This window comes from Micromesistius poutassou, assembly GCF_964030765.1.
Source record: "Micromesistius poutassou genome assembly, chromosome: 5".
NCBI classification, from domain to species: domain Eukaryota; kingdom Metazoa; phylum Chordata; class Actinopteri; order Gadiformes; family Gadidae; genus Micromesistius; species Micromesistius poutassou.
The window spans coordinates 5,730,347-5,754,182 of NC_140275.1; the positions used below are offsets into that span (position 1 = coordinate 5,730,347).

The following is a 23,836-nucleotide window of genomic DNA, read 5'->3' on the forward strand; positions in this document are numbered from 1 at the left end:
TTTAAACAATCATTTAACAGGTGGATCGGCCCAGAGAATTGCAGTTGGACTCCATTTTTTACATGAAAAGCAGAGTTATGCTGGAGGTCCATATCCTCCCTTTTGAAACTATGAGCCACTAATTTGAGTCAAAAGGTTGTTTACAGTATTAATAAAAAGCAGGATAGGGCAAGAATCTGATGTTAGATTCCGTGTGTTGGGAATGTAAAGCAGAGTGGCGCAGCGGAAGCGTGCTGGGCCCATAACCCAGAGGTCGATGGATCGAAACCATCCTCTGCTAGAATCATTGCTGTACAAAGGATCAAGCATTGAATGCGAGTGCCATCGTCATTCTAGCCCACCCTCCCTACCAAGCATAAAGAGTTCGTCTCACATTGGGATGAAAATGAGTGTCCAATATTCCTCAAAAAGTATTTGACAATATCTGTTATGAAGACGATGTGAGGGATTGGTAGTAAGACTGGGGTTAAAGAAAGACGATACACACGCACATGCATTGTCCTTATGTATTTCAAACCTTGATTGGTCGTTGATTATTTTTTCTTCAAATCTCATGTCAGAAAATAACGTGCGCCCCAGTGGCCTAATGGATAAGGCACTGGCCTCCTAAGCCAGGGATTGTGGGTTCGAGTCCCGTCTGGGGTGTATTCAAGCAGAGTGGCGCAGCGGAAGCGTGCTGGGCCCATAACCCAGAGGTCGATGGATCGAAACCATCCTCTGCTAGAATCATATGTTTTCAATGTTTCAGTCTAAAAATTAATTGCAATTGACATCCAAATCAAGAATCCTGTGCTGGCATAGGGATTGCGCCACACACTGTGCCCACCTCTCAAGTCATGCTGGAACTATAAGCTGCGTTACAATAAGCATTACAATGTGGATTGAGCCAGGGTTTACAATTTGACTCCATGTTATTTAAATGCAAAGCAGAGTGGCGCAGCGGAAGCGTGCTGGGCCCATAACCCAGAGGTCGATGGATCGAAACCATCCTCTGCTAGCAGTATAATGTATCAGGCCTCAAAGTTAATTCCAGATAGAGTGATGGCTACATCACTTTCATTTGGATGTCTGAAGTCATTGTGGCACCAGCAGAATTGGCGATAGAGGTACAGAGCCTTTCTCTTAAAACCATTAGCAGCACATTTCAGTCCAAATGTTTTTTAAACAATCATTTAACAGGTGGATCGGCCCAGAGAATTGCAGTTGGACTCCATTTTTTACATGAAAAGCAGAGTTATGCTGGAGGTCCATATCCTCCCTTTTGAAACTATGAGCCACTAATTTGAGTCAAAAGGTTGTTTACAGTATTAATAAAAAGCAGGATAGGGCAAGAATCTGATGTTAGATTCCGTGTGTTGGGAATGTAAAGCAGAGTGGCGCAGCGGAAGCGTGCTGGGCCCATAACCCAGAGGTCGATGGATCGAAACCATCCTCTGCTAGAATCATTGCTGTACAAAGGATCAAGCATTGAATGCGAGTGCCATCGTCATTCTAGCCCACCCTCCCTACCAAGCATAAAGAGTTCGTCTCACATTGGGATGAAAATGAGTGTCCAATATTCCTCAAAAAGTATTTGACAATATCTGTTAGGAAGACGATTTGAGTGAGGGATTGGTAGTAAGACTGGGGTTGAAGAAAGACGATACACACGCACATGCATTGTCCTTATGTATTTCAAACCTTGATTGGTCGTTGATTATTTTTTCTTCAAATCTCATGTCAGAAAATAACGTGCGCCCCAGTGGCCTAATGGATAAGGCACTGGCCTCCTAAGCCAGGGATTGTGGGTTCGAGTCCCGTCTGGGGTGTATTCAAGCAGAGTGGCGCAGCGGAAGCGTGCTGGGCCCATAACCCAGAGGTCGATGGATCGAAACCATCCTCTGCTAGAATCATATGTTTTCAATGTTTCAGTCTAAAAATTAATTGCAATTGACATCCAAATCAAGAATCCTGTGCTGGCATAGGGATTGCGCCACACACTGTGCCCACCTCTCAAGTCATGCTGGAACTATAAGCTGCGTTACAATAAGCATTACAATGTGGATTGAGCCAGGGTTTACAATTTGACTCCATGTTATTTAAATGCAAAGCAGAGTGGCGCAGCGGAAGCGTGCTGGGCCCATAACCCAGAGGTCGATGGATCGAAACCATCCTCTGCTAGCAGTATAATGTATCAGGCCTCAAAGTTAATTCCAGATAGAGTGATGGCTACATCACTTTCATTTGGATGTCTGAAGTCATTGTGGCACCAGCAGAATTGGCGATAGAGGTACAGAGCCTTTCTCTTAAAACCATTAGCAGCACATTTCAGTCCAAATGTTTTTTAAACAATCATTTAACAGGTGGATCGGCCCAGAGAATTGCAGTTGGACTCCATTTTTTACATGAAAAGCAGAGTTATGCTGGAGGTCCATATCCTCCCTTTTGAAACTATGAGCCACTAATTTGAGTCAAAAGGTTGTTTACAGTATTAATAAAAAGCAGGATAGGGCAAGAATCTGATGTTAGATTCCGTGTGTTGGGAATGTAAAGCAGAGTGGCGCAGCGGAAGCGTGCTGGGCCCATAACCCAGAGGTCGATGGATCGAAACCATCCTCTGCTAGAATCATTGCTGTACAAAGGATCAAGCATTGAAAGCGAGTGCCATCGTCATTCTAGCCCACCCTCCCTACCAAGCATAAAGAGTTCGTCTCACATTGGGATGAAAATGAGTGTCCAATATTCCTCAAAAAGTATTTGACAATATCTGTTAGGAAGACGATTTGAGTGAGGGATTGGTAGTAAGACTGGGGTTGAAGAAAGAAGATACACACGCACATGCATTGTCCTTATGTATTTCAAACCTTGATTGGTCGTTGATTATTTTTTCTTCAAATCTCATGTCAGAAAATAACGTGCGCCCCAGTGGCCTAATGGATAAGGCACTGGCCTCCTAAGCCAGGGATTGTGGGTTCGAGTCCCGTCTGGGGTGTATTCAAGCAGAGTGGCGCAGCGGAAGCGTGCTGGGCCCATAACCCAGAGGTCGATGGATCGAAACCATCCTCTGCTAGAATCATATGTTTTCAATGTTTCAGTCTAAAAATTAATTGCAATTGACATCCAAATCAAGAATCCTGTGCTGGCATAGGGATTGCGCCACACACTGTGCCCACCTCTCAAGTCATGCTGGAACTATAAGCTGCGTAACAATAAGCATTACAATGTGGATTGAGCCAGGGTTTACAATTTGACTCCATGTTATTTAAATGCAAAGCAGAGTGGCGCAGCGGAAGCGTGCTGGGCCCATAACCCAGAGGTCGATGGATCGAAACCATCCTCTGCTAGCAGTATAATGTATCAGGCCTCAAAGTTAATTCCAGATAGAGTGATGGCTACATCACTTTCATTTGGATGTCTGAAGTCATTGTGGCACCAGCAGAATTGGCGATAGAGGTACAGAGCCTTTCTCATAAAACCATTAGCAGCACATTTCAGTCCAAATGTTTTTTAAACAATCATTTAACAGGTGGATCGGCCCAGAGAATTGCAGTTGGACTCCATTTTTTACATGAAAAGCAGAGTTATGCTGGAGGTCCATATCCTCCCTTTTGAAACTATGAGCCACTAATTTGAGTCAAAAGGTTGTTTACAGTATTAATAAAAAGCAGGATAGGGCAAGAATCTGATGTTAGATTCCGTGTGTTGGGAATGTAAAGCAGAGTGGCGCAGCGGAAGCGTGCTGGGCCCATAACCCAGAGGTCGATGGATCGAAACCATCCTCTGCTAGAATCATTGCTGTACAAAGGATCAAGCATTGAATGCGAGTGCCATCGTCATTCTAGCCCACCCTCCCTACCAAGCATAAAGAGTTCGTCTCACATTGGGATGAAAATGAGTGTCCAATATTCCTCAAAAAGTATTTGACAATATCTGTTATGAAGACGATGTGAGGGATTGGTAGTAAGACTGGGGTTAAAGAAAGACGATACACACGCACATGCATTGTCCTTATGTATTTCAAACCTTGATTGGTCGTTGATTATTTTTTCTTCAAATCTCATGTCAGAAAATAACGTGCGCCCCAGTGGCCTAATGGATAAGGCACTGGCCTCCTAAGCCAGGGATTGTGGGTTCGAGTCCCGTCTGGGGTGTATTCAAGCAGAGTGGCGCAGCGGAAGCGTGCTGGGCCCATAACCCAGAGGTCGATGGATCGAAACCATCCTCTGCTAGAATCATATGTTTTCAATGTTTCAGTCTAAAAATTAATTGCAATTGACATCCAAATCAAGAATCCTGTGCTGGCATAGGGATTGCGCCACACACTGTGCCCACCTCTCAAGTCATGCTGGAACTATAAGCTGCGTTACAATAAGCATTACAATGTGGATTGAGCCAGGGTTTACAATTTGACTCCATGTTATTTAAATGCAAAGCAGAGTGGCGCAGCGGAAGCGTGCTGGGCCCATAACCCAGAGGTCGATGGATCGAAACCATCCTCTGCTAGCAGTATAATGTATCAGGCCTCAAAGTTAATTCCAGATAGAGTGATGGCTACATCACTTTCATTTGGATGTCTGAAGTCATTGTGGCACCAGCAGAATTGGCGATAGAGGTACAGAGCCTTTCTCTTAAAACCATTAGCAGCACATTTCAGTCCAAATGTTTTTTAAACAATCATTTAACAGGTGGATCGGCCCAGAGAATTGCAGTTGGACTCCATTTTTTACATGAAAAGCAGAGTTATGCTGGAGGTCCATATCCTCCCTTTTGAAACTATGAGCCACTAATTTGAGTCAAAAGGTTGTTTACAGTATTAATAAAAAGCAGGATAGGGCAAGAATCTGATGTTAGATTCCGTGTGTTGGGAATGTAAAGCAGAGTGGCGCAGCGGAAGCGTGCTGGGCCCATAACCCAGAGGTCGATGGATCGAAACCATCCTCTGCTAGAATCATTGCTGTACAAAGGATCAAGCATTGAATGCGAGTGCCATCGTCATTCTAGCCCACCCTCCCTACCAAGCATAAAGAGTTCGTCTCACATTGGGATGAAAATGAGTGTCCAATATTCCTCAAAAAGTATTTGACAATATCTGTTATGAAGACGATGTGAGGGATTGGTAGTAAGACTGGGGTTAAAGAAAGACGATACACACGCACATGCATTGTCCTTATGTATTTCAAACCTTGATTGGTCGTTGATTATTTTTTCTTCAAATCTCATGTCAGAAAATAACGTGCGCCCCAGTGGCCTAATGGATAAGGCACTGGCCTCCTAAGCCAGGGATTGTGGGTTCGAGTCCCGTCTGGGGTGTATTCAAGCAGAGTGGCGCAGCGGAAGCGTGCTGGGCCCATAACCCAGAGGTCGATGGATCGAAACCATCCTCTGCTAGAATCATATGTTTTCAATGTTTCAGTCTAAAAATTAATTGCAATTGACATCCAAATCAAGAATCCTGTGCTGGCATAGGGATTGCGCCACACACTGTGCCCACCTCTCAAGTCATGCTGGAACTATAAGCTGCGTTACAATAAGCATTACAATGTGGATTGAGCCAGGGTTTACAATTTGACTCCATGTTATTTAAATGCAAAGCAGAGTGGCGCAGCGGAAGCGTGCTGGGCCCATAACCCAGAGGTCGATGGATCGAAACCATCCTCTGCTAGCAGTATAATGTATCAGGCCTCAAAGTTAATTCCAGATAGAGTGATGGCTACATCACTTTCATTTGGATGTCTGAAGTCATTGTGGCACCAGCAGAATTGGCGATAGAGGTACAGAGCCTTTCTCTTAAAACCATTAGCAGCACATTTCAGTCCAAATGTTTTTTAAACAATCATTTAACAGGTGGATCGGCCCAGAGAATTGCAGTTGGACTCCATTTTTTACATGAAAAGCAGAGTTATGCTGGAGGTCCATATCCTCCCTTTTGAAACTATGAGCCACTAATTTGAGTCAAAAGGTTGTTTACAGTATTAATAAAAAGCAGGATAGGGCAAGAATCTGATGTTAGATTCCGTGTGTTGGGAATGTAAAGCAGAGTGGCGCAGCGGAAGCGTGCTGGGCCCATAACCCAGAGGTCGATGGATCGAAACCATCCTCTGCTAGAATCATTGCTGTACAAAGGATCAAGCATTGAATGCGAGTGCCATCGTCATTCTAGCCCACCCTCCCTACCAAGCATAAAGAGTTCGTCTCACATTGGGATGAAAATGAGTGTCCAATATTCCTCAAAAAGTATTTGACAATATCTGCTAGGAAGACGATTTGAGTGAGGGATTGGTAGTAAGACTGGGGTTGAAGAAAGACGATACACACGCACATGCATTGTCCTTATGTATTTCAAACCTTGATTGGTCGTTGATTATTTTTTCTTCAAATCTCATGTCAGAAAATAACGTGCGCCCCAGTGGCCTAATGGATAAGGCACTGGCCTCCTAAGCCAGGGATTGTGGGTTCGAGTCCCGTCTGGGGTGTATTCAAGCAGAGTGGCGCAGCGGAAGCGTGCTGGGCCCATAACCCAGAGGTCGATGGATCGAAACCATCCTCTGCTAGAATCATATGTTTTCAATGTTTCAGTCTAAAAATTAATTGCAATTGACATCCAAATCAAGAATCCTGTGCTGGCATAGGGATTGCGCCACACACTGTGCCCACCTCTCAAGTCATGCTGGAACTATAAGCTGCGTAACAATAAGCATTACAATGTGGATTGAGCCAGGGTTTACAATTTGACTCCATGTTATTTAAATGCAAAGCAGAGTGGCGCAGCGGAAGCGTGCTGGGCCCATAACCCAGAGGTCGATGGATCGAAACCATCCTCTGCTAGCAGTATAATGTATCAGGCCTCAAAGTTAATTCCAGATAGAGTGATGGCTACATCACTTTCATTTGGATGTCTGAAGTCATTGTGGCACCAGCAGAATTGGCGATAGAGGTACAGAGCCTTTCTCTTAAAACCATTAGCAGCACATTTCAGTCCAAATGTTTTTTAAACAATCATTTAACAGGTGGATCGGCCCAGAGAATTGCAGTTGGACTCCATTTTTTACATGAAAAGCAGAGTTATGCTGGAGGTCCATATCCTCCCTTTTGAAACTATGAGCCACTAATTTGAGTCAAAAGGTTGTTTACAGTATTAATAAAAAGCAGGATAGGGCAAGAATCTGATGTTAGATTCCGTGTGTTGGGAATGTAAAGCAGAGTGGCGCAGCGGAAGCGTGCTGGGCCCATAACCCAGAGGTCGATGGATCGAAACCATCCTCTGCTAGAATCATTGCTGTACAAAGGATCAAGCATTGAATGCGAGTGCCATCGTCATTCTAGCCCACCCTCCCTACCAAGCATAAAGAGTTCGTCTCACATTGGGATGAAAATGAGTGTCCAATATTCCTCAAAAAGTATTTGACAATATCTGTTATGAAGACGATGTGAGGGATTGGTAGTAAGACTGGGGTTGAAGAAAGACGATACACACGCACATGCATTGTCCTTATGTATTTCAAACCTTGATTGGTCGTTGATTATTTTTTCTTCAAATCTCATGTCAGAAAATAACGTGCGCCCCAGTGGCCTAATGGATAAGGCACTGGCCTCCTAAGCCAGGGATTGTGGGTTCGAGTCCCGTCTGGGGTGTATTCAAGCAGAGTGGCGCAGCGGAAGCGTGCTGGGCCCATAACCCAGAGGTCGATGGATCGAAACCATCCTCTGCTAGAATCATATGTTTTCAATGTTTCAGTCTAAAAATTAATTGCAATTGACATCCAAATCAAGAATCCTGTGCTGGCATAGGGATTGCGCCACACACTGTGCCCACCTCTCAAGTCATGCTGGAACTATAAGCTGCGTAACAATAAGCATTACAATGTGGATTGAGCCAGGGTTTACAATTTGACTCCATGTTATTTAAATGCAAAGCAGAGTGGCGCAGCGGAAGCGTGCTGGGCCCATAACCCAGAGGTCGATGGATCGAAACCATCCTCTGCTAGCAGTATAATGTATCAGGCCTCAAAGTTAATTCCAGATAGAGTGATGGCTACATCACTTTCATTTGGATGTCTGAAGTCATTGTGGCACCAGCAGAATTGGCGATAGAGGTACAGAGCCTTTCTCTTAAAACCATTAGCAGCACATTTCAGTCCAAATGTTTTTTAAACAATCATTTAACAGGTGGATCGGCCCAGAGAATTGCAGTTGGACTCCATTTTTTACATGAAAAGCAGAGTTATGCTGGAGGTCCATATCCTCCCTTTTGAAACTATGAGCCACTAATTTGAGTCAAAAGGTTGTTTACAGTATTAATAAAAAGCAGGATAGGGCAAGAATCTGATGTTAGATTCCGTGTGTTGGGAATGTAAAGCAGAGTGGCGCAGCGGAAGCGTGCTGGGCCCATAACCCAGAGGTCGATGGATCGAAACCATCCTCTGCTAGAATCATTGCTGTACAAAGGATCAAGCATTGAAAGCGAGTGCCATCGTCATTCTAGCCCACCCTCCCTACCAAGCATAAAGAGTTCGTCTCACATTGGGATGAAAATGAGTGTCCAATATTCCTCAAAAAGTATTTGACAATATCTGTTAGGAAGACGATTTGAGTGAGGGATTGGTAGTAAGACTGGGGTTGAAGAAAGAAGATACACACGCACATGCATTGTCCTTATGTATTTCAAACCTTGATTGGTCGTTGATTATTTTTTCTTCAAATCTCATGTCAGAAAATAACGTGCGCCCCAGTGGCCTAATGGATAAGGCACTGGCCTCCTAAGCCAGGGATTGTGGGTTCGAGTCCCGTCTGGGGTGTATTCAAGCAGAGTGGCGCAGCGGAAGCGTGCTGGGCCCATAACCCAGAGGTCGATGGATCGAAACCATCCTCTGCTAGAATCATATGTTTTCAATGTTTCAGTCTAAAAATTAATTGCAATTGACATCCAAATCAAGAATCCTGTGCTGGCATAGGGATTGCGCCACACACTGTGCCCACCTCTCAAGTCATGCTGGAACTATAAGCTGCGTAACAATAAGCATTACAATGTGGATTGAGCCAGGGTTTACAATTTGACTCCATGTTATTTAAATGCAAAGCAGAGTGGCGCAGCGGAAGCGTGCTGGGCCCATAACCCAGAGGTCGATGGATCGAAACCATCCTCTGCTAGCAGTATAATGTATCAGGCCTCAAAGTTAATTCCAGATAGAGTGATGGCTACATCACTTTCATTTGGATGTCTGAAGTCATTGTGGCACCAGCAGAATTGGCGATAGAGGTACAGAGCCTTTCTCATAAAACCATTAGCAGCACATTTCAGTCCAAATGTTTTTTAAACAATCATTTAACAGGTGGATCGGCCCAGAGAATTGCAGTTGGACTCCATTTTTTACATGAAAAGCAGAGTTATGCTGGAGGTCCATATCCTCCCTTTTGAAACTATGAGCCACTAATTTGAGTCAAAAGGTTGTTTACAGTATTAATAAAAAGCAGGATAGGGCAAGAATCTGATGTTAGATTCCGTGTGTTGGGAATGTAAAGCAGAGTGGCGCAGCGGAAGCGTGCTGGGCCCATAACCCAGAGGTCGATGGATCGAAACCATCCTCTGCTAGAATCATTGCTGTACAAAGGATCAAGCATTGAATGCGAGTGCCATCGTCATTCTAGCCCACCCTCCCTACCAAGCATAAAGAGTTCGTCTCACATTGGGATGAAACTGAGTGTCCAATATTCCTCAAAAAGTATTTGACAATATCTGTTATGAAGACGATGTGAGGGATTGGTAGTAAGACTGGGGTTAAAGAAAGACGATACACACGCACATGCATTGTCCTTATGTATTTCAAACCTTGATTGGTCGTTGATTATTTTTTCTTCAAATCTCATGTCAGAAAATCACGTGCGCCCCAGTGGCCTAATGGATAAGGCACTGGCCTCCTAAGCCAGGGATTGTGGGTTCGAGTCCCGTCTGGGGTGTATTCAAGCAGAGTGGCGCAGCGGAAGCGTGCTGGGCCCATAACCCAGAGGTCGATGGATCGAAACCATCCTCTGCTAGAATCATATGTTTTCAATGTTTCAGTCTAAAAATTAATTGCAATTGACATCCAAATCAAGAATCCTGTGCTGGCATAGGGATTGCGCCACACACTGTGCCCACCTCTCAAGTCATGCTGGAACTATAAGCTGCGTAACAATAAGCATTACAATGTGGATTGAGCCAGGGTTTACAATTTGACTCCATGTTATTTAAATGCAAAGCAGAGTGGCGCAGCGGAAGCTTGCTGGGCCCATAACCCAGAGGTCGATGGATCGAAACCATCCTCTGCTAGCAGTATAATGTATCAGGCCTCAAAGTTAATTCCAGATAGAGTGATGGCTACATCACTTTCATTTGGATGTCTGAAGTCATTGTGGCACCAGCAGAATTGGCGATAGAGGTACAGAGCCTTTCTCTTAAAACCATTAGCAGCACATTTCAGTCCAAATGTTTTTTAAACAATCATTTAACAGGTGGATCGGCCCAGAGAATTGCAGTTGGACTCCATTTTTTACATGAAAAGCAGAGTTATGCTGGAGGTCCATATCCTCCCTTTTGAAACTATGAGCCACTAATTTGAGTCAAAAGGTTGTTTACAGTATTAATAAAAAGCAGGATAGGGCAAGAATCTGATGTTAGATTCCGTGTGTTGGGAATGTAAAGCAGAGTGGCGCAGCGGAAGCGTGCTGGGCCCATAACCCAGAGGTCGATGGATCGAAACCATCCTCTGCTAGAATCATTGCTGTACAAAGGATCAAGCATTGAATGCGAGTGCCATCGTCATTCTAGCCCACCCTCCCTACCAAGCATAAAGAGTTCGTCTCACATTGGGATGAAAATGAGTGTCCAATATTCCTCAAAAAGTATTTGACAATATCTGTTAGGAAGACGATTTGAGTGAGGGATTGGTAGTAAGACTGGGGTTGAAGAAAGACGATACACACGCACATGCATTGTCCTTATGTATTTCAAACCTTGATTGGTCGTTGATTATTTTTTCTTCAAATCTCATGTCAGAAAATAACGTGCGCCCCAGTGGCCTAATGGATAAGGCACTGGCCTCCTAAGCCAGGGATTGTGGGTTCGAGTCCCGTCTGGGGTGTATTCAAGCAGAGTGGCGCAGCGGAAGCGTGCTGGGCCCATAACCCAGAGGTCGATGGATCGAAACCATCCTCTGCTAGAATCATATGTTTTCAATGTTTCAGTCTAAAAATTAATTGCAATTGACATCCAAATCAAGAATCCTGTGCTGGCATAGGGATTGCGCCACACACTGTGCCCACCTCTCAAGTCATGCTGGAACTATAAGCTGCGTTACAATAAGCATTACAATGTGGATTGAGCCAGGGTTTACAATTTGACTCCATGTTATTTAAATGCAAAGCAGAGTGGCGCAGCGGAAGCGTGCTGGGCCCATAACCCAGAGGTCGATGGATCGAAACCATCCTCTGCTAGCAGTATAATGTATCAGGCCTCAAAGTTAATTCCAGATAGAGTGATGGCTACATCACTTTCATTTGGATGTCTGAAGTCATTGTGGCACCAGCAGAATTGGCGATAGAGGTACAGAGCCTTTCTCTTAAAACCATTAGCAGCACATTTCAGTCCAAATGTTTTTTAAACAATCATTTAACAGGTGGATCGGCCCAGAGAATTGCAGTTGGACTCCATTTTTTACATGAAAAGCAGAGTTATGCTGGAGGTCCATATCCTCCCTTTTGAAACTATGAGCCACTAATTTGAGTCAAAAGGTTGTTTACAGTATTAATAAAAAGCAGGATAGGGCAAGAATCTGATGTTAGATTCCGTGTGTTGGGAATGTAAAGCAGAGTGGCGCAGCGGAAGCGTGCTGGGCCCATAACCCAGAGGTCGATGGATCGAAACCATCCTCTGCTAGAATCATTGCTGTACAAAGGATCAAGCATTGAATGCGAGTGCCATCGTCATTCTAGCCCACCCTCCCTACCAAGCATAAAGAGTTCGTCTCACATTGGGATGAAAATGAGTGTCCAATATTCCTCAAAAAGTATTTGACAATATCTGTTATGAAGACGATGTGAGGGATTGGTAGTAAGACTGGGGTTAAAGAAAGACGATACACACGCACATGCATTGTCCTTATGTATTTCAAACCTTGATTGGTCGTTGATTATTTTTTCTTCAAATCTCATGTCAGAAAATAACGTGCGCCCCAGTGGCCTAATGGATAAGGCACTGGCCTCCTAAGCCAGGGATTGTGGGTTCGAGTCCCGTCTGGGGTGTATTCAAGCAGAGTGGCGCAGCGGAAGCGTGCTGGGCCCATAACCCAGAGGTCGATGGATCGAAACCATCCTCTGCTAGAATCATATGTTTTCAATGTTTCAGTCTAAAAATTAATTGCAATTGACATCCAAATCAAGAATCCTGTGCTGGCATAGGGATTGCGCCACACACTGTGCCCACCTCTCAAGTCATGCTGGAACTATAAGCTGCGTTACAATAAGCATTACAATGTGGATTGAGCCAGGGTTTACAATTTGACTCCATGTTATTTAAATGCAAAGCAGAGTGGCGCAGCGGAAGCGTGCTGGGCCCATAACCCAGAGGTCGATGGATCGAAACCATCCTCTGCTAGCAGTATAATGTATCAGGCCTCAAAGTTAATTCCAGATAGAGTGATGGCTACATCACTTTCATTTGGATGTCTGAAGTCATTGTGGCACCAGCAGAATTGGCGATAGAGGTACAGAGCCTTTCTCTTAAAACCATTAGCAGCACATTTCAGTCCAAATGTTTTTTAAACAATCATTTAACAGGTGGATCGGCCCAGAGAATTGCAGTTGGACTCCATTTTTTACATGAAAAGCAGAGTTATGCTGGAGGTCCATATCCTCCCTTTTGAAACTATGAGCCACTAATTTGAGTCAAAAGGTTGTTTACAGTATTAATAAAAAGCAGGATAGGGCAAGAATCTGATGTTAGATTCCGTGTGTTGGGAATGTAAAGCAGAGTGGCGCAGCGGAAGCGTGCTGGGCCCATAACCCAGAGGTCGATGGATCGAAACCATCCTCTGCTAGAATCATTGCTGTACAAAGGATCAAGCATTGAATGCGAGTGCCATCGTCATTCTAGCCCACCCTCCCTACCAAGCATAAAGAGTTCGTCTCACATTGGGATGAAAATGAGTGTCCAATATTCCTCAAAAAGTATTTGACAATATCTGCTAGGAAGACGATTTGAGTGAGGGATTGGTAGTAAGACTGGGGTTGAAGAAAGACGATACACACGCACATGCATTGTCCTTATGTATTTCAAACCTTGATTGGTCGTTGATTATTTTTTCTTCAAATCTCATGTCAGAAAATAACGTGCGCCCCAGTGGCCTAATGGATAAGGCACTGGCCTCCTAAGCCAGGGATTGTGGGTTCGAGTCCCGTCTGGGGTGTATTCAAGCAGAGTGGCGCAGCGGAAGCGTGCTGGGCCCATAACCCAGAGGTCGATGGATCGAAACCATCCTCTGCTAGAATCATATGTTTTCAATGTTTCAGTCTAAAAATTAATTGCAATTGACATCCAAATCAAGAATCCTGTGCTGGCATAGGGATTGCGCCACACACTGTGCCCACCTCTCAAGTCATGCTGGAACTATAAGCTGCGTAACAATAAGCATTACAATGTGGATTGAGCCAGGGTTTACAATTTGACTCCATGTTATTTAAATGCAAAGCAGAGTGGCGCAGCGGAAGCGTGCTGGGCCCATAACCCAGAGGTCGATGGATCGAAACCATCCTCTGCTAGCAGTATAATGTATCAGGCCTCAAAGTTAATTCCAGATAGAGTGATGGCTACATCACTTTCATTTGGATGTCTGAAGTCATTGTGGCACCAGCAGAATTGGCGATAGAGGTACAGAGCCTTTCTCTTAAAACCATTAGCAGCACATTTCAGTCCAAATGTTTTTTAAACAATCATTTAACAGGTGGATCGGCCCAGAGAATTGCAGTTGGACTCCATTTTTTACATGAAAAGCAGAGTTATGCTGGAGGTCCATATCCTCCCTTTTGAAACTATGAGCCACTAATTTGAGTCAAAAGGTTGTTTACAGTATTAATAAAAAGCAGGATAGGGCAAGAATCTGATGTTAGATTCCGTGTGTTGGGAATGTAAAGCAGAGTGGCGCAGCGGAAGCGTGCTGGGCCCATAACCCAGAGGTCGATGGATCGAAACCATCCTCTGCTAGAATCATTGCTGTACAAAGGATCAAGCATTGAATGCGAGTGCCATCGTCATTCTAGCCCACCCTCCCTACCAAGCATAAAGAGTTCGTCTCACATTGGGATGAAAATGAGTGTCCAATATTCCTCAAAAAGTATTTGACAATATCTGTTATGAAGACGATGTGAGGGATTGGTAGTAAGACTGGGGTTGAAGAAAGACGATACACACGCACATGCATTGTCCTTATGTATTTCAAACCTTGATTGGTCGTTGATTATTTTTTCTTCAAATCTCATGTCAGAAAATAACGTGCGCCCCAGTGGCCTAATGGATAAGGCACTGGCCTCCTAAGCCAGGGATTGTGGGTTCGAGTCCCGTCTGGGGTGTATTCAAGCAGAGTGGCGCAGCGGAAGCGTGCTGGGCCCATAACCCAGAGGTCGATGGATCGAAACCATCCTCTGCTAGAATCATATGTTTTCAATGTTTCAGTCTAAAAATTAATTGCAATTGACATCCAAATCAAGAATCCTGTGCTGGCATAGGGATTGCGCCACACACTGTGCCCACCTCTCAAGTCATGCTGGAACTATAAGCTGCGTAACAATAAGCATTACAATGTGGATTGAGCCAGGGTTTACAATTTGACTCCATGTTATTTAAATGCAAAGCAGAGTGGCGCAGCGGAAGCGTGCTGGGCCCATAACCCAGAGGTCGATGGATCGAAACCATCCTCTGCTAGCAGTATAATGTATCAGGCCTCAAAGTTAATTCCAGATAGAGTGATGGCTACATCACTTTCATTTGGATGTCTGAAGTCATTGTGGCACCAGCAGAATTGGCGATAGAGGTACAGAGCCTTTCTCTTAAAACCATTAGCAGCACATTTCAGTCCAAATGTTTTTTAAACAATCATTTAACAGGTGGATCGGCCCAGAGAATTGCAGTTGGACTCCATTTTTTACATGAAAAGCAGAGTTATGCTGGAGGTCCATATCCTCCCTTTTGAAACTATGAGCCACTAATTTGAGTCAAAAGGTTGTTTACAGTATTAATAAAAAGCAGGATAGGGCAAGAATCTGATGTTAGATTCCGTGTGTTGGGAATGTAAAGCAGAGTGGCGCAGCGGAAGCGTGCTGGGCCCATAACCCAGAGGTCGATGGATCGAAACCATCCTCTGCTAGAATCATTGCTGTACAAAGGATCAAGCATTGAATGCGAGTGCCATCGTCATTCTAGCCCACCCTCCCTACCAAGCATAAAGAGTTCGTCTCACATTGGGATGAAAATGAGTGTCCAATATTCCTCAAAAAGTATTTGACAATATCTGTTATGAAGACGATGTGAGGGATTGGTAGTAAGACTGGGGTTGAAGAAAGACGATACACACGCACATGCATTGTCCTTATGTATTTCAAACCTTGATTGGTCGTTGATTATTTTTTCTTCAAATCTCATGTCAGAAAATAACGTGCGCCCCAGTGGCCTAATGGATAAGGCACTGGCCTCCTAAGCCAGGGATTGTGGGTTCGAGTCCCGTCTGGGGTGTATTCAAGCAGAGTGGCGCAGCGGAAGCGTGCTGGGCCCATAACCCAGAGGTCGATGGATCGAAACCATCCTCTGCTAGAATCATATGTTTTCAATGTTTCAGTCTAAAAATTAATTGCAATTGACATCCAAATCAAGAATCCTGTGCTGGCATAGGGATTGCGCCACACACTGTGCCCACCTCTCAAGTCATGCTGGAACTATAAGCTGCGAAACAATAAGCATTACAATGTGGATTGAGCCAGGGTTTACAATTTGACTCCATGTTATTTAACTGCAAAGCAGAGTGGCCCAGCGGGAGCGTGCTGGGCCCATAACCCAGAGGTCGATGGATCGAAACCATCCTCTGCTAGCAGTATAATGTATCAGGCCTCAAAGTTAATTCCAGATAGAGTGATGGCTACATCACTTTCATTTGGATGTCTGAAGTCATTGTGGCACCAGCAGAATTGGCGATAGAGGTACAGAGCCTTTCTCTTAAAACCATTAGCAGCACATTTCAGTCCAAATGTTTTTTAAACAATCATTTAACAGGTGGATCGGCCCAGAGAATTGCAGTTGGACTCCATTTTTTACATGAAAAGCAGAGTTATGCTGGAGGTCCATATCCTCCCTTTTGAAACTATGAGCCACTAATTTGAGTCAAAAGGTTGTTTACAGTATTAATAAAAAGCAGGATAGGGCAAGAATCTGATGTTAGATTCCGTGTGTTGGGAATGTAAAGCAGAGTGGCGCAGCGGAAGCGTGCTGGGCCCATAACCCAGAGGTCGATGGATCGAAACCATCCTCTGCTAGAATCATTGCTGTACAAAGGATCAAGCATTGAATGCGAGTGCCATCGTCATTCTAGCCCACCCTCCCTACCAAGCATAAAGAGTTCGTCTCACATTGGGATGAAAATGAGTGTCCAATATTCCTCAAAAAGTATTTGACAATATCTGTTAGGAAGACGATTTGAGTGAGGGATTGGTAGTAAGACTGGGGTTGAAGAAAGACGATACACACGCACATGCATTGTCCTTATGTATTTCAAACCTTGATTGGTCGTTGATTATTTTTTCTTCAAATCTCATGTCAGAAAATAACGTGCGCCCCAGTGGCCTAATGGATAAGGCACTGGCCTCCTAAGCCAGGGATTGTGGGTTCGAGTCCCGTCTGGGGTGTATTCAAGCAGAGTGGCGCAGCGGAAGCGTGCTGGGCCCATAACCCAGAGGTCGATGGATCGAAACCATCCTCTGCTAGAATCATATGTTTTCAATGTTTCAGTCTAAAAATTAATTGCAATTGACATCCAAATCAAGAATCCTGTGCTGGCATAGGGATTGCGCCACACACTGTGCCCACCTCTCAAGTCATGCTGGAACTATAAGCTGCGTAACAATAAGCATTACAATGTGGATTGAGCCAGGGTTTACAATTTGACTCCATGTTATTTAAATGCAAAGCAGAGTGGCGCAGCGGAAGCGTGCTGGGCCCATAACCCAGAGGTCGATGGATCGAAACCATCCTCTGCTAGCAGTATAATGTATCAGGCCTCAAAGTTAATTCCAGATAGAGTGATGGCTACATCACTTTCATTTGGATGTCTGAAGTCATTGTGGCACCAGCAGAATTGGCGATAGAGGTACAGAGCCTTTCTCTTAAAACCATTAGCAGCACATTTCAGTCCAAATGTTTTTTAAACAATCATTTAACAGGTGGATCGGCCCAGAGAATTGCAGTTGGACTCCATTTTTTACATGAAAAGCAGAGTTATGCTGGAGGTCCATATCCTCCCTTTTGAAACTATGAGCCACTAATTTGAGTCAAAAGGTTGTTTACAGTATTAATAAAAAGCAGGATAGGGCAAGAATCTGATGTTAGATTCCGTGTGTTGGGAATGTAAAGCAGAGTGGCGCAGCGGAAGCGTGCTGGGCCCATAACCCAGAGGTCGATGGATCGAAACCATCCTCTGCTAGAATCATTGCTGTACAAAGGATCAAGCATTGAATGCGAGTGCCATCGTCATTCTAGCCCACCCTCCCTACCAAGCATAAAGAGTTCGTCTCACATTGGGATGAAAATGAGTGTCCAATATTCCTCAAAAAGTATTTGACAATATCTGTTATGAAGACGATGTGAGGGATTGGTAGTAAGACTGGGGTTGAAGAAAGACGATACACACGCACATGCATTGTCCTTATGTATTTCAAACCTTGATTGGTCGTTGATTATTTTTTCTTCAAATCTCATGTCAGAAAATAACGTGCGCCCCAGTGGCCTAATGGATAAGGCACTGGCCTCCTAAGCCAGGGATTGTGGGTTCGAGTCCCGTCTGGGGTGTATTCAAGCAGAGTGGCGCAGCGGAAGCGTGCTGGGCCCATAACCCAGAGGTCGATGGATCGAAACCATCCTCTGCTAGAATCATATGTTTTCAATGTTTCAGTCTAAAAATTAATTGCAATTGACATCCAAATCAAGAATCCTGTGCTGGCATAGGGATTGCGCCACACACTGTGCCCACCTCTCAAGTCATGCTGGAACTATAAGCTGCGTTACAATAAGCATTACAATGTGGATTGAGCCAGGGTTTACAATTTGACTCCATGTTATTTAAATGCAAAGCAGAGTGGCGCAGCGGAAGCGTGCTGGGCCCATAACCCAGAGGTCGATGGATCGAAACCATCCTCTGCTAGCAGTATAATGTATCAGGCCTCAAAGTTAATTCCAGATAGAGTGATGGCTACATCACTTTCATTTGGATGTCTGAAGTCATTGTGGCACCAGCAGAATTGGCGATAGAGGTACAGAGCCTTTCTCTTAAAACCATTAGCAGCACATTTCAGTCCAAATGTTTTTTAAACAATCATTTAACAGGTGGATCGGCCCAGAGAATTGCAGTTGGACTCCATTTTTTACATGAAAAGCAGAGTTATGCTGGAGGTCCATATCCTCCCTTTTGAAACTATGAGCCACTAATTTGAGTCAAAAGGTTGTTTACAGTATTAATAAAAAGCAGGATAGGGCAAGAATCTGATGTTAGATTCCGTGTGTTGGGAATGTAAAGCAGAGTGGCGCAGCGGAAGCGTGCTGGGCCCATAACCCAGAGGTCGATGGATCGAAACCATCCTCTGCTAGAAACATTGCTGTACAAAGGATCAAGCATTGAATGCGAGTGCCATCGTCATTCTAGCCCACCCTCCCTACCAAGCATAAAGAGTTCGTCTCACATTGGGATGAAAATGAGTGTCCAATATTCCTCAAAAAGTATTTGACAATATCTGTTAGGAAGACGATTTGAGTGAGGGATTGGTAGTAAGACTGGGGTTGAAGAAAGACGATACACACGCACATGCATTGTCCTTATGTATTTCAAACCTTGATTGGTCGTTGATTATTTTTTCTTCAAATCTCATGTCAGAAAATAACGTGCGCCCCAGTGGCCTAATGGATAAGGCACTGGCCTCCTAAGCCAGGGATTGTGGGTTCGAGTCCCGTCTGGGGTGTATTCAAGCAGAGTGGCGCAGCGGAAGCGTGCTGGGCCCATAACCCAGAGGTCGATGGATCGAAACCATCCTCTGCTAGAATCATATGTTTTCAATGTTTCAGTCTAAAAATTAATTGCAATTGACATCCAAATCAAGAATCCTGTGCTGGCATAGGGATTGCGCCACACACTGTGCCCACCTCTCAAGTCATGCTGGAACTATAAGCTGCGTAACAATAAGCATTACAATGTGGATTGAGCCAGGGTTTACAATTTGACTCCATGTTATTTAAATGCAAAGCAGAGTGGCGCAGTGGAAGCGTGCTGGGCCCATAACCCAGAGGTCGATGGATCGAAACCATCCTCTGCTAGCAGTATAATGTATCAGGCCTCAAAGTTAATTCCAGATAGAGTGATGGCTACATCACTTTCATTTGGATGTCTGAAGTCATTGTGGCACCAGCAGAATTGGCGATAGAGGTACAGAGCCTTTCTCTTAAAACCATTAGCAGCACATTTCAGTCCAAATGTTTTTTAAACAATCATTTAACAGGTGGATCGGCCCAGAGAATTGCAGTTGGACTCCATTTTTTACATGAAAAGCAGAGTTATGCTGGAGGTCCATATCCTCCCTTTTGAAACTATGAGCCACTAATTTGAGTCAAAAGGTTGTTTACAGTATTAATAAAAAGCAGGATAGGGCAAGAATCTGATGTTAGATTCCGTGTGTTGGGAATGTAAAGCAGAGTGGCGCAGCGGAAGCGTGCTGGGCCCATAACCCAGAGGTCGATGGATCGAAACCATCCTCTGCTAGAATCATTGCTGTACAAAGGATCAAGCATTGAATGCGAGTGCCATCGTCATTCTAGCCCACCCTCCCTACCAAGCATAAAGAGTTCGTCTCACATTGGGATGAAAATGAGTGTCCAATATTCCTCAAAAAGTATTTGACAATATCTGTTATGAAGACGATGTGAGGGATTGGTAGTAAGACTGGGGTTGAAGAAAGACGATACACACGCACATGCATTGTCCTTATGTATTTCAAACCTTGATTGGTCGTTGATTATTTTTTCTTCAAATCTCATGTCAGAAAATAACGTGCGCCCCAGTGGCCTAATGGATAAGGCACTGGCCTCCTAAGCCAGGGATTGTGGGTTCGAGTCCCGTCTGGGGTGTATTCAAGCAGAGTGGCGCAGCGGAAGCGTGCTGGGCCCATAACCCAGAGGTCGATGGATCGAAACCATCCTCTGCTAGAATCATATGTTTTCAATGTTTCAGTCTAAAAATTAATTGCAATTGACATCCAAATCAAGAATCCTGTGCTGGCATAGGGATTGCGCCACACACTGTGCCCACCTCTCAAGTCATGCTGGAACTATAAGCTGCGAAACAATAAGCATTACAATGTGGATTGAGCCAGGGTTTACAATTTGACTCCATGTTATTTAACTGCAAAGCAGAGTGGCCCAGCGGGAGCGTGCTGGGCCCATAACCCAGAGGTCGATGGATCGAAACCATCCTCTGCTAGCAGTATAATGTATCAGGCCTCAAAGTTAATTCCAGATAGAGTGATGGCTACATCACTTTCATTTGGATGTCTGAAGTCATTGTGGCACCAGCAGAATTGGCGATAGAGGTACAGAGCCTTTCTCTTAAAACCATTAGCAGCACATTTCAGTCCAAATGTTTTTTAAACAATCATTTAACAGGTGGATCGGCCCAGAGAATTGCAGTTGGACTCCATTTTTTACATGAAAAGCAGAGTTATGCTGGAGGTCCATATCCTCCCTTTTGAAACTATGAGCCACTAATTTGAGTCAAAAGGTTGTTTACAGTATTAATAAAAAGCAGGATAGGGCAAGAATCTGATGTTAGATTCCGTGTGTTGGGAATGTAAAGCAGAGTGGCGCAGCGGAAGCGTGCTGGGCCCATAACCCAGAGGTCGATGGATCGAAACCATCCTCTGCTAGAATCATTGCTGTACAAAGGATCAAGCATTGAATGCGAGTGCCATCGTCATTCTAGCCCACCCTCCCTACCAAGCATAAAGAGTTCGTCTCACATTGGGATGAAAATGAGTGTCCAATATTCCTCAAAAAGTATTTGACAATATCTGTTAGGAAGACGATTTGAGTGAGGGATTGGTAGTAAGACTGGGGTTGAAGAAAGACGATACACACGCACATGCATTGTCCTTATGTATTTCAAACCTTGATTGGTCGTTGATTATTTTTTCTTCAAATCTCATGTCAGAAAATAACGTGCGCCCCAGTGGCCTAATGGATAAGGCACTGGCCTCCTAAGCCAGGGATTGTGGGTTCGAGTCCCGTCTGGGGTGTATTTAAGCAGAGTGGCGCAGCGGAAGCGTGCTGGGCCCATAACCCAGAGGTCGATGGATCGAAACCATCCTCTGCTAGAATCATATGTTTTCAATGTTTCAGTCTAAAAATTAATTGCAATTGACATCCAAATCAAGAATCCTGTGCTGGCATAGGGATTGCGCCACACACTGTGCCCACCTCTCAAGTCATGCTGGAACTATAAGCTGCGTAACAATAAGCATTACAATGTGGATTGAGCCAGGGTTTACAATTTGACTCCATGTTATTTAAATGCAAAGCAGAGTGGCGCAGTGGAAGCGTGCTGGGCCCATAACCCAGAGGTCGATGGATCGAAACCATCCTCTGCTAGCAGTATAATGTATCAGGCCTCAAAGTTAATTCCAGATAGAGTGATGGCTACATCACTTTCATTTGGATGTCTGAAGTCATTGTGGCACCAGCAGAATTGGCGATAGAGGTACAGAGCCTTTCTCTTAAAACCATTAGCAGCACATTTCAGTCCAAATGTTTTTTAAACAATCATTTAACAGGTGGATCGGCCCAGAGAATTGCAGTTGGACTCCATTTTTTACATGAAAAGCAGAGTTATGCTGGAGGTCCATATCCTCCCTTTTGAAACTATGAGCCACTAATTTGAGTCAAAAGGTTGTTTACAGTATTAATAAAAAGCAGGATAGGGCAAGAATCTGATGTTAGATTCCGTGTGTTGGGAATGTAAAGCAGAGTGGCGCAGCGGAAGCGTGCTGGGCCCATAACCCAGAGGTCGATGGATCGAAACCATCCTCTGCTAGAATCATTGCTGTACAAAGGATCAAGCATTGAATGCGAGTGCCATCGTCATTCTAGCCCACCCTCCCTACCAAGCATAAAGAGTTCGTCTCACATTGGGATGAAAATGAGTGTCCAATATTCCTCAAAAAGTATTTGACAATATCTGTTATGAAGACGATGTGAGGGATTGGTAGTAAGACTGGGGTTGAAGAAAGACGATACACACGCACATGCATTGTCCTTATGTATTTCAAACCTTGATTGGTCGTTGATTATTTTTTCTTCAAATCTCATGTCAGAAAATAACGTGCGCCCCAGTGGCCTAATGGATAAGGCACTGGCCTCCTAAGCCAGGGATTGTGGGTTCGAGTCCCGTCTGGGGTGTATTCAAGCAGAGTGGCGCAGCGGAAGCGTGCTGGGCCCATAACCCAGAGGTCGATGGATCGAAACCATCCTCTGCTAGAATCATATGTTTTGAAAATGAGTGTCCAATATTCCTCAAAAAGTATTTGACAATATCTGTTAGGAAGACGATTTGAGTGAGGGATTGGTAGTAAGACTGGGGTTGAAGAAAGACGATACACACGCACATGCATTGTCCTTATGTATTTCAAACCTTGATTGGTCGTTGATTATTTTTTCTTCAAATCTCATGTCAGAAAATAACGTGCGCCCCAGTGGCCTAATGGATAAGGCACTGGCCTCCTAAGCCAGGGATTGTGGGTTCGAGTCCCGTCTGGGGTGTATTTAAGCAGAGTGGCGCAGCGGAAGCGTGCTGGGCCCATAACCCAGAGGTCGATGGATCGAAACCATCCTCTGCTAGAATCATATGTTTTCAATGTTTCAGTCTAAAAATTAATTGCAATTGACATCCAAATCAAGAATCCTGTGCTGGCATAGGGATTGCGCCACACACTGTGCCCACCTCTCAAGTCATGCTGGAACTATAAGCTGCGTAACAATAAGCATTACAATGTGGATTGAGCCAGGGTTTACAATTTGACTCCATGTTATTTAAATGCAAAGCAGAGTGGCGCAGCGGAAGCGTGCTGGGCCCATAACCCAGAGGTCGATGGATCGAAACCATCCTCTGCTAGCAGTATAATGTATCAGGCCTCAAAGTTAATTCCAGATAGAGTGATGGCTACATCACTTTCATTTGGATGTCTGAAGTCATTGTGGCACCAGCAGAATTGGCGATAGAGGTACAGAGCCTTTCTCTTAAAACCATTAGCAGCACATTTCAGTCCAAATGTTTTTTAAACAATCATTTAACAGGTGGATCGGCCCAGAGAATTGCAGTTGGACTCCATTTTTTACATGAAAAGCAGAGTTATGCTGGAGGTCCATATCCTCCCTTTTGAAACTATGAGCCACTAATTTGAGTCAAAAGGTTGTTTACAGTATTAATAAAAAGCAGGATAGGGCAAGAATCTGATGTTAGATTCCGTGTGTTGGGAATGTAAAGCAGAGTGGCGCAGCGGAAGCGTGCTGGGCCCATAACCCAGAGGTCGATGG

At 44.3% G+C, this 23,836-nt stretch overlaps 23 non-coding genes across 23 annotated transcripts; all 23 read left to right on the plus strand.

Moving 5' to 3' along the window:
• Nucleotides 1-572: 572 nt before the first annotated feature.
• Nucleotides 573-645, plus strand: AC3HAE_014071 (transfer RNA arginine (anticodon CCU)). Its single transcript has one exon. It is a non-coding gene; the product is annotated as a tRNA-Arg (tRNA).
• Nucleotides 646-1,735: 1,090 nt separating this feature from the next.
• On the plus strand, nt 1,736-1,808 carry AC3HAE_014072 (transfer RNA arginine (anticodon CCU)). Its single transcript has one exon. It is a non-coding gene; the product is annotated as a tRNA-Arg (tRNA).
• Nucleotides 1,809-2,898: 1,090 nt separating this feature from the next.
• Nucleotides 2,899-2,971, plus strand: AC3HAE_014073 (transfer RNA arginine (anticodon CCU)). The gene has a single exon. It is a non-coding gene; the product is annotated as a tRNA-Arg (tRNA).
• A 1,086-nt stretch (nt 2,972-4,057) lies between these two features.
• AC3HAE_014076 (transfer RNA arginine (anticodon CCU)) lies at nt 4,058-4,130 on the plus strand. The gene has a single exon. It is a non-coding gene; the product is annotated as a tRNA-Arg (tRNA).
• Nucleotides 4,131-5,216: 1,086 nt separating this feature from the next.
• AC3HAE_014077 (transfer RNA arginine (anticodon CCU)) lies at nt 5,217-5,289 on the plus strand. Its single transcript has one exon. It is a non-coding gene; the product is annotated as a tRNA-Arg (tRNA).
• Nucleotides 5,290-6,379: 1,090 nt separating this feature from the next.
• Nucleotides 6,380-6,452, plus strand: AC3HAE_014078 (transfer RNA arginine (anticodon CCU)). The gene has a single exon. It is a non-coding gene; the product is annotated as a tRNA-Arg (tRNA).
• Nucleotides 6,453-7,538: 1,086 nt separating this feature from the next.
• On the plus strand, nt 7,539-7,611 carry AC3HAE_014079 (transfer RNA arginine (anticodon CCU)). Its single transcript has one exon. It is a non-coding gene; the product is annotated as a tRNA-Arg (tRNA).
• A 1,090-nt stretch (nt 7,612-8,701) lies between these two features.
• On the plus strand, nt 8,702-8,774 carry AC3HAE_014080 (transfer RNA arginine (anticodon CCU)). The gene has a single exon. It is a non-coding gene; the product is annotated as a tRNA-Arg (tRNA).
• Nucleotides 8,775-9,860: 1,086 nt separating this feature from the next.
• AC3HAE_014081 (transfer RNA arginine (anticodon CCU)) lies at nt 9,861-9,933 on the plus strand. The gene has a single exon. It is a non-coding gene; the product is annotated as a tRNA-Arg (tRNA).
• Nucleotides 9,934-11,023: 1,090 nt separating this feature from the next.
• Nucleotides 11,024-11,096, plus strand: AC3HAE_014082 (transfer RNA arginine (anticodon CCU)). Its single transcript has one exon. It is a non-coding gene; the product is annotated as a tRNA-Arg (tRNA).
• A 1,086-nt stretch (nt 11,097-12,182) lies between these two features.
• On the plus strand, nt 12,183-12,255 carry AC3HAE_014083 (transfer RNA arginine (anticodon CCU)). Its single transcript has one exon. It is a non-coding gene; the product is annotated as a tRNA-Arg (tRNA).
• Nucleotides 12,256-13,345: 1,090 nt separating this feature from the next.
• AC3HAE_014084 (transfer RNA arginine (anticodon CCU)) lies at nt 13,346-13,418 on the plus strand. The gene has a single exon. It is a non-coding gene; the product is annotated as a tRNA-Arg (tRNA).
• A 1,086-nt stretch (nt 13,419-14,504) lies between these two features.
• Nucleotides 14,505-14,577, plus strand: AC3HAE_014085 (transfer RNA arginine (anticodon CCU)). Its single transcript has one exon. It is a non-coding gene; the product is annotated as a tRNA-Arg (tRNA).
• Nucleotides 14,578-15,663: 1,086 nt separating this feature from the next.
• AC3HAE_014088 (transfer RNA arginine (anticodon CCU)) lies at nt 15,664-15,736 on the plus strand. The gene has a single exon. It is a non-coding gene; the product is annotated as a tRNA-Arg (tRNA).
• Nucleotides 15,737-16,826: 1,090 nt separating this feature from the next.
• On the plus strand, nt 16,827-16,899 carry AC3HAE_014089 (transfer RNA arginine (anticodon CCU)). The gene has a single exon. It is a non-coding gene; the product is annotated as a tRNA-Arg (tRNA).
• A 1,086-nt stretch (nt 16,900-17,985) lies between these two features.
• On the plus strand, nt 17,986-18,058 carry AC3HAE_014090 (transfer RNA arginine (anticodon CCU)). Its single transcript has one exon. It is a non-coding gene; the product is annotated as a tRNA-Arg (tRNA).
• Nucleotides 18,059-19,148: 1,090 nt separating this feature from the next.
• Nucleotides 19,149-19,221, plus strand: AC3HAE_014091 (transfer RNA arginine (anticodon CCU)). Its single transcript has one exon. It is a non-coding gene; the product is annotated as a tRNA-Arg (tRNA).
• A 280-nt stretch (nt 19,222-19,501) lies between these two features.
• AC3HAE_014092 (transfer RNA methionine (anticodon CAU)) lies at nt 19,502-19,573 on the plus strand. Its single transcript has one exon. It is a non-coding gene; the product is annotated as a tRNA-Met (tRNA).
• Nucleotides 19,574-20,307: 734 nt separating this feature from the next.
• AC3HAE_014093 (transfer RNA arginine (anticodon CCU)) lies at nt 20,308-20,380 on the plus strand. Its single transcript has one exon. It is a non-coding gene; the product is annotated as a tRNA-Arg (tRNA).
• Nucleotides 20,381-21,470: 1,090 nt separating this feature from the next.
• Nucleotides 21,471-21,543, plus strand: AC3HAE_014094 (transfer RNA arginine (anticodon CCU)). Its single transcript has one exon. It is a non-coding gene; the product is annotated as a tRNA-Arg (tRNA).
• Nucleotides 21,544-21,823: 280 nt separating this feature from the next.
• On the plus strand, nt 21,824-21,895 carry AC3HAE_014095 (transfer RNA methionine (anticodon CAU)). Its single transcript has one exon. It is a non-coding gene; the product is annotated as a tRNA-Met (tRNA).
• A 734-nt stretch (nt 21,896-22,629) lies between these two features.
• On the plus strand, nt 22,630-22,702 carry AC3HAE_014096 (transfer RNA arginine (anticodon CCU)). The gene has a single exon. It is a non-coding gene; the product is annotated as a tRNA-Arg (tRNA).
• Nucleotides 22,703-22,989: 287 nt separating this feature from the next.
• AC3HAE_014098 (transfer RNA arginine (anticodon CCU)) lies at nt 22,990-23,062 on the plus strand. The gene has a single exon. It is a non-coding gene; the product is annotated as a tRNA-Arg (tRNA).
• Nucleotides 23,063-23,836: the final 774 nt, after the last annotated feature.